The sequence below is a fragment of the Arachis hypogaea genome, chromosome 19 (genome assembly GCF_003086295.3).
Source record: "Arachis hypogaea cultivar Tifrunner chromosome 19, arahy.Tifrunner.gnm2.J5K5, whole genome shotgun sequence".
Classification (NCBI taxonomy): Eukaryota; Viridiplantae; Streptophyta; class Magnoliopsida; order Fabales; family Fabaceae; genus Arachis; species Arachis hypogaea.
In genome coordinates, this window is record NC_092054.1 from 91,956,199 (window position 1) to 91,964,280 (window position 8,082).

The 8,082-nt window shown below is 38.8% G+C and overlaps 1 non-coding gene across 1 annotated transcript; it reads right to left on the bottom strand.

The window, feature by feature from the left end:
• Positions 1-4,725: 4,725 nt before the first annotated feature.
• LOC112781064 (small nucleolar RNA R71) lies at positions 4,726-4,833 on the bottom strand. Its single transcript, XR_003191861.1, has one exon. It is a non-coding gene; the product is annotated as a small nucleolar RNA R71 (small nucleolar RNA).
• Positions 4,834-8,082: the final 3,249 nt, after the last annotated feature.

An 8,082-nucleotide genomic window follows, 5' to 3' on the forward strand; every position in this document is an offset into this window, starting at 1 on the left:
GTCCTTGTCTTTCAATGACTTGGTATCGGCTTTCCAAGGATTCTTTGGACCATTTAAGGTAATCCTCAACTGTTAGTTCAAGAGATGAAGGTTGAGAGTAATTTTGGTGACATGGATGTGTTGTGGTGAAGTTGTGTTGAGGGGTATGGAATGAGTTTTGTGAGTTGTGGGATGAATTTTGTGGTTGGTAGGATGAATTGTATGGATCTTGGAGGAAACTTTGTGTTGAGGCATAATCAAGTGATGAAGAATTTTCAAATGAGAAAATGGGAAGTGAGGATGGGCAATTTTGCATAAATGAATTAAAGGTCTGCTCAAGTGATGATGGCTCTTGATTAATGGAGTATGAGCTGTCAAATGCTTTTTGGTTTTAATCCTCCCATTCATAACTTGAATCATTGTTGAAATCATTACAGTATGGATCATCTTGTGGTTTTGGGGGGGTAATCTTGCATGAACTTGTTGAAAGCACACTCCAGTGATGATGTTGAAAGTATAGATCATCAAGATCCCTTTGATTTTGCACCTCCCAGTCACAATATGAGTGGTTGTTATAGCAGTACGAGTCATCTTGTGGCTTTGGGAGGTGTTCATACTCTTTCATTCCTTGTTGATACTCCCATCTACAATGACCTAAATCATCTTGTGGTGGTGGGTAATATCCCATATGATTCTCTTGCTTATCTTGTGGTTCTGAAGCATATCTCCATTGATTGGAGTGCTCATAATTTATATTTTCTTGGTGATATTCCCAGCCACCATTAGAATAGTCAATTGGTGATGGTGGGTAATATCCCATAAAAATTTTTTGATCATAAGATGAGTTGAACTCCATTTGAATTTTGTAAAACACAACACCAATGAAAATTGAAATTCATGTCTCAGAGAAGAATTTCTTAATGAGGAAATAACTCAAACACCTTGGTATCAGCTCAAATTAGAAAATTAAGAGAACAAAAACAAAGAAAATGCTTAATCTAGACCTCTCACCCACTTAATCATTGTCGATCTAGATCAATCCCTGACAACGGCGCCAAAAACTTGATGGGTGAAACTTAGATTTCCACACAAACTCACCGGCAAGTGTACCGGGTCGCATCAAGTAGTAATAAATCACAAGAGTGAGGTCGATCCCACAGGGATTGATGGATCAAGCAACTTTAGTGAGGTGATTATTTTAGTCAAGCTAACAGTGATGAATTGAATGAAAATTGGATAACAGAATGTAAATTGTAGGATTTATAAATGGCAGAAAGTAAATTGACTGAAACTTAAAGAGCAAGAAATGTAAAGTGTAGTAAATGTAAAGGGAATTGGGTGCAGGGAATTTAAAGAAAACAGTAAATCAAACAATCGAAGGGATCTTGAGAACAAGTAATAGGAAATTTAAATTGTTGGAAAATTAAATCAGGCAGAATCAGGAACAGAATTATAAAGTTGTAGAAAAAGAAATTGTAGCAAAGGATTATCAGAAACTGAAATTGCATAAGCCAAATTGAATTCGATACTTGAAATGTAAAAGTGCAGAAGAATAAAAGTGTATCAAAGAGAACTCTCTATTCTATCCTACACCTACTCCTACTGCTGCCTACTACTATTGCAGCCTAACAGAGCTCTCTCTTTGAAATGCAACTGATGCCTTTATATAGACTTTACAAAATGAAAATGAAATTGCAAACAAATTACAAATCAAATGAAATTCCTATTCTAACTATCTCTTGCACCTTTGAGTGATGTTAATGGGCTCTGCTTGCTTTGGAGCTTCAATGGGCTTGGAATCAGCTAAAATGAACCACAATTCTGCTCCCAGCAGAACGTTGCGTTCATTTAGAGAACGGAGCGTTCGGGCACCCACGCGGATGCGTCCTTGGTGCGTGCGCGTCCATGGCATTCCTCATCATCGGCGCGAGCGCGTACTGTGCGCGAGCGTGTCCTTGAGTAGCGTTCATTAATTGAACGCTCCGTTCGCGCTATGAACGCTGTGTACGTGTGCGCGCCTTGTGCGCTTGCGCGTCCCTGGCATTCCTCATCATCGACGTGAGCGCGTATTGTGCACGAGTGCGTCCTTGAGCAGCGTTCAATAACTGAACGCTCCGTTCGCGCTATGAACTCTATGTACGCATGCGTGCCTTGTACGCTTCTGCGTGTATAGTAACATATCAATTCTGCGTTCCAGCGTCTTGTACGCATCTGCATCCATCACCACTTTTATTCCATCGGCGCGGGCGCGGCAGGTGCGCGTGCGCGTCGGTTGCAAAATTCTAATTCCAATTTTGAAATTGCACGAAAGCGTTCAGTTATGCAACGTAGCATTCTCTTTGCAAATGAACGCTAATTTCATCCACGTGTACGCGTCATGCAGGCGTTCGCGTGGGTCTTCAAAATCCTTGCTCGACGCGTGCGCGTCTTGTACGCGTGCGCGTCGTGACGTTTTCGTGCCAGGAGCTTTTCTTGTTTAAATCATGGGCCACGCTTTTAAAAGCGTGGCCTAAGGCTCCAAAGCATGCTCCAACTTTAAAGTGTGCCCAAAAATTATTCTTTTTCTCCTTTTTAGCTTATTTTGTGCTTTTTTGCTTCTTTTTCTACTTATTTCTTACAAAGTTTATAAAATCAAAAGATCAAAGAAATATACTGTTTAAGCACAAAAATACTCAATAATTAAGCAATAATCATAAATTTCTTCTGTGAGAAAGCATAGAGAAATATGATATGATGGCATGTCATCACAACTAAGTGGGAGCAATGAACAATTCTCATCACAATTGATAAGGATAACTAGGATAGGACATCTAATTCTCATACCTTGCCAAGAGTTCACTTAATTATTAGTTTATTTTCTTATCATTTACATTCCTTGTTCAACCTTTCAAAAACCCAAAAATATACTTTTCCGTAACCAATAATAAATATACCTCCCTGTAATTCCTTGAGTCATGTCATAAGTTTGGTGTCAATTGCATGTGCATCTTGCATTTTTCGAAAATTCATGCATTCATAGTGTTCTTCATGATCTTCAAGTTGTTCTTGGTAAGTCTTCTTGTTTGATCTTGATGATTTTTTGTTTTGTGTCTTTTCATGTTTATCATATGCATTCTGGAATTCTTAGTGTCTAAGCATTAAAGAATTCTAAGTTTGGTGTCTTGCATGTTTTCTTTGCATTAAAAATTTTTCAAAAATATGTTCTTGATGTTTATCATGATCTTCATAGTGTTCTTGGTGTTCATCTTGACATTCATAGTGTTGCATGCATCCCTTGTTTTGATTTAAAAATAAAAGAGAAAAACATGAAAATGATGTTTTTAATTTTTCTCTCTCATTATTAAAAATTCAAAAATCAAAAAATATCTTTCCCTTTTTCTCTCCTAAAATTTCGAAAATTAGATTTGACTTTTTCAAAAATTTTTAAAATCTAGTTATTTTCATGAGTCAAATCAAATTTTCAAATTAAAAATCTTATCTTTTTCAAAATCTTTTTCAAAAATCAAATCTTTTTCAAATTTCTTAGTTATTTTCGAAAATTTCAAAAATATTTTTCAAAAATATTTTTCTTATTTTTATATCAAATTTTTGAAAATAACATAATCAATTAATGTTTTGATTCAAAATTTCAAGTTTGTTTCTTACTTGTTAAGAAAGATTCAAACTTTGAGTTCTAGAATCATATCTTGTGATTTCTTATGAATCAAGTCATTAATTGTGATTTTAAAAAAAAAAATCAAATCTTTTTCAAAAACTAATTTCTATCATATCTTTTCAAAAATATCTTCTCATCTTATCTTTTTAAAAAATTTGATTTTAAAATATCTTTTCTAACCTCCTAACTTCTTATCTTTTCAAAATTTGTTTCAACTAACTAACTAACTTTTTGTTTGCTTCTTATCTTTTTCAAAACTACCTAACTAACTTTCTCTCTCTCTAATTTTCAAAAATATCTCCCTCTTTTTCAAAAATTTCTTTTTAATTAACTAATTATTTTAATTTTTGATTTTTATTTTCGAAAATTGCTAACACTTTTTTTCAAAAACTATTTTCGAAAATCACTAACTCTTTTTTCAAAAATAATTTTTGAAAATTCTCTTCTCTCTCATCTCCTTCTATTTGTTTATTCATCTACTAACATCTTTCCCTCACTCTAAAAAAAAAGAGAGGATCTCTATTATTATTATTTTTCTGTGCCCTCTTCTTTGTCATATGAGCAGGAGCAAGGACAAGAATATTCTTGTTGAAGCAGATCCAGAATCTGAAAGGACTCTGAAGAGGAAACTAAAAGAAGCTGAATTACAACAAACCAGTAAGCACCTGTCAGAAATTATCAAACAGGAAAAGGAGATGGCAGCTGAAAATAATAATAATGCAAGGAGAATGCTTGGTGACTTTACTGCACCTAATTCCAATTTACATGGAAGAAGCATCTCCATTCCTGCCATTGGAGCAAACAACTTTGAGCTGAAACCTCAATTAGTTTCTCTAATGCAGCAGAACTGCAAGTTTCATGGACTTCCATCTGAAGATCCTTTTCAGTTCTTAACTGAATTCTTGCAGATCTGTGATACTGTTAAGACTAATGGAGTAGATCCTGAAGTCTACAGCCTCATACTTTTTCCATTTGCTGTAAGAGACAGAGCTAGAATCTAGTTGGACTCTCAACCCAGAGACAGCCTGAACTTTTGGGATAAGCTGGTCACGGCTTTCTTAGCCATGTTCTTTCCTCCTCAAAAGTTGAGCAAGCTTAGAGTGGATGTTCAGACCTTCAGACAGAAAGAAGGTGAATCCCTCTATGAAGCTTGGGAAAGATACAAATAGTTGACCAAAAAGTGTCCTTCTGACATGCTTTCAGAATGGACCATCCTGGATATATTCTATGATGGTTTATCTGAGCTATCAAAGATGTCACTGGACACTTCTGCAGGTGGATCCATTCACCTAAAGAAAACGCCTGCAGAAGCTCAAGAACTCATTGACATGGTTGCTAATAACCAATTCATGTACACTTCTGAGAGGAATCCTGTGAGTAATGGGACGCCTATGAAGAAGGGAGTTCTTGAAGTTGATACTTTGAATGCCATATTCGCTCAGAACAAAATATTGACTCAGCAAGTCAATATGATTTCTCAGAGTCTGAATGGAATGCAAGCTGCATCCAACAGTACTCAAGAGGCTTCTTATGAAGAAGAAGCTTATGATCCTGAGAACCCTGCAATAGCAGAGGTGAATTACTTAGGTGAACCTTATGGAAACACCTATAACTCATCATGGAGAAATCATCCAAATTTCTCATGGAAGGATCAAAAGCCTTAACAAGGCTTTAATTATGGTGGAAGAAACAGGTTTAACAATAATAAACCTTTTCCATCATCCACTCAGCAACAGACAGAGAACTCTGAACAAAATACTTCTAATTTAACAAACTTAGTCTCTGATCTATCTAAGGCCACTGTAAGTTTCATGAATGAAACAAGATCTTCCATTAGAAATCTGGAAGCACAAGTGGTCCAACTGAGTAAAAGGATCACTGAAATCCCTCCTAGTACTCTCCCAAGCAATACAGAAGAGAATCCAAAAGGAGAGTGCAAGGCCATTGACATAAGCACCATGGCCGAACCCAAAGAAGGAGAGGAGGACGTGAATCACAAGGAGGAAGACCTCCTGGGACGTCCAGTGGTCAATAAGGAGCATCCCTCTGAGGAACCAAAGGACTCTGAGGCTCATCCAGAGACTATAGAGATTACACTGAACCTCCTTATGCCCTTCATGAGCTCTGATGAGTATTCCTCTTCTGAAGAGAATGAGGATGTCACTGAAGAGCAAACTGCCAAGTTTCTTGGTGCAATCATGAAGCTGAATGCCAAATTATTTGGCATTGATACTTGGGAAGTTGAACCTCCCTTGTTCATCAATGAACTAAGTGATCTGGATCAACTTACATTGCCTCAGAAGAGACAGGATCCTGGAAAGTTCATAATACCCTGCACCATAGGCACCATGATCTTCAAGGCTCTGTGTGACCTTGGTTCAGGAATAAATCTCGTGCCCCTCTCTGTAATAGAGAAACTTGGAATCTATGGGGTGCAAGCTGCTAAAATCTCATTAGAGATGGCAGACAGTTCAAGAAAACAGGCTTATGGACAAGTAGAGGACGTGTTAGTAAAGGTTGAAGGCCTTTACATCCCTACTGATTTCATAGTCCTGGATACTGGAAAGGAAGAGGATGAATCCATCATCCTAGGAAGACCTTTCCTGGCCACAGCAAGAGCTGTGATTGATGTTGACAGAGGTGAACTAGTCCTTCAATGGAATGAGGACTCCCTTGTGTTTAAAACTCAAGGATCTCCCTCCGCAACCATAGAGAGGAAGCATGAAAAGCTTCTCTCAAAGCAGAGTCAACCCAAGCCCCCACAGTCAAACTCTAAGTTTGGTGTTGGGAGGCCACAACCAAACTCTAAGTTTGGTGTTAAACTCCCATATCCAAACTCTAAGTTTGGTGTTGGATAGTTTCAACAATGCTCTGAACATCTGTGAGGCTCCATGAGAGCCCACTGTCAAGCTATTGACATTAAAGAAGTGCTTGTTGGGAGGCAACCCAATGTTTATTTATCTAATTATGTTTTTGTTTTTCATGTTTTATTAGGTTCATGATCATGTGGAGTTACAAAATAAATATAAAAATTGAAAACAGAATCAAAAACAGCAGAAGAAAAATCACACCCTGGAGGAAGCATCTGCCTGGCGTTCAACGCCAGAACAAAGCATGGTTCTAGCGCTGAACGCCCAAAATGGGCAGCATTCTGGCGCTGAACGCCCAGAACAAGCATGGTTCTGGCGTTCAACGCCAGAAATGGCAACGAATGGGCGTTGAACGCCCAAAATGGGCACCAACCTGGCGCTGAACGCCCAGAGTTGTGTGCAAAGGCATTTTACATGCCTAATGGGTGCAGGGATGTAAATCCTTGACACCTCAGGATCTGTGGACCCCACAGGATCATCTCAGGATCTGTGGACCCCACAGGATCCCCACCTACCTCCACTCACTTCTTCTCACCCCTCTTTCACACAATCCCATAAACACTCTTCCCCAAAACTCTTCACCAATCACCTCAATCTCTCTTCCCCATCACCTCTTCACCACTCACATCCATCCACTCTTCCCCATAAACCTACCTCATAAACCCCACCTACCTTCAAAATTCAAAACCAATTTACCACCCAAACCCACCCATACGGCCGAAACCTTTCCCCCCTCCCTTCCCTATATAAAGCCCTCCATTCTTCTTCAAATTCACACAACACAACCCCTCTATCCCCTTCTTGGCCGAACCACATGACCTTCTCCCTCTCCTTCATTTCTTCTTCTTCTTCATCTATTCTTTCTTCTCTTGCTCGAGGGCGAGCAAAATTCTAAGTTTGGTGTGGTAAAAGCATAAGCTTTTTGTTTTTCCATTACCATTGATGGCACCTAAGACCAGAGAATCCTCTAGAAAGGGGAAAGGGAAGACAAAAGCTTCCACCTCCGAGTCATGGGAGATGGAAAGGTTCATCTCCAAAGCCCATCAAGACCACTTCTATGATGTTGTGGCCAAGAAGAAGGTGATCCCTGAGGTCCCTTTCAAACTCAAAAGAAATGAGTATCCGGAGATCCGACATGAAATTCAAAGAAGAGGTTGGGAAGTTCTAACAAATCCCATCCAACAAGTCAGCATCCTAATGGTTCAAGAGTTCTATGCCAATGCATGGATCACCAAGAACCATGATCAAAGTAAGAACCCGGATCCAAAGAACTATGTTACAATGGTTCGGGGGAAATACTTAGATTTTAGTCCGGAGAATGTGAAGTTGGCGTTTAACTTGCCCATGATGCAAGGAGATGAACGCCCCTACACTAGAAGGGTCAACTTTAATCAAAGGTTGGACGAAGTCCTTATGGACATATGTGTAGAAGGAGCTCAATGGAAGATTGACTCCAACGGCAAGCCGGTTCAACTAAGAAGATTGGACCTCAAGCCTATAGCTAGAGGATGGTTGGAGTTCATTCAATGCTCAATCATTCCCACTAGCAACCGGTCTGAAGTTACTATAGACCGGGCC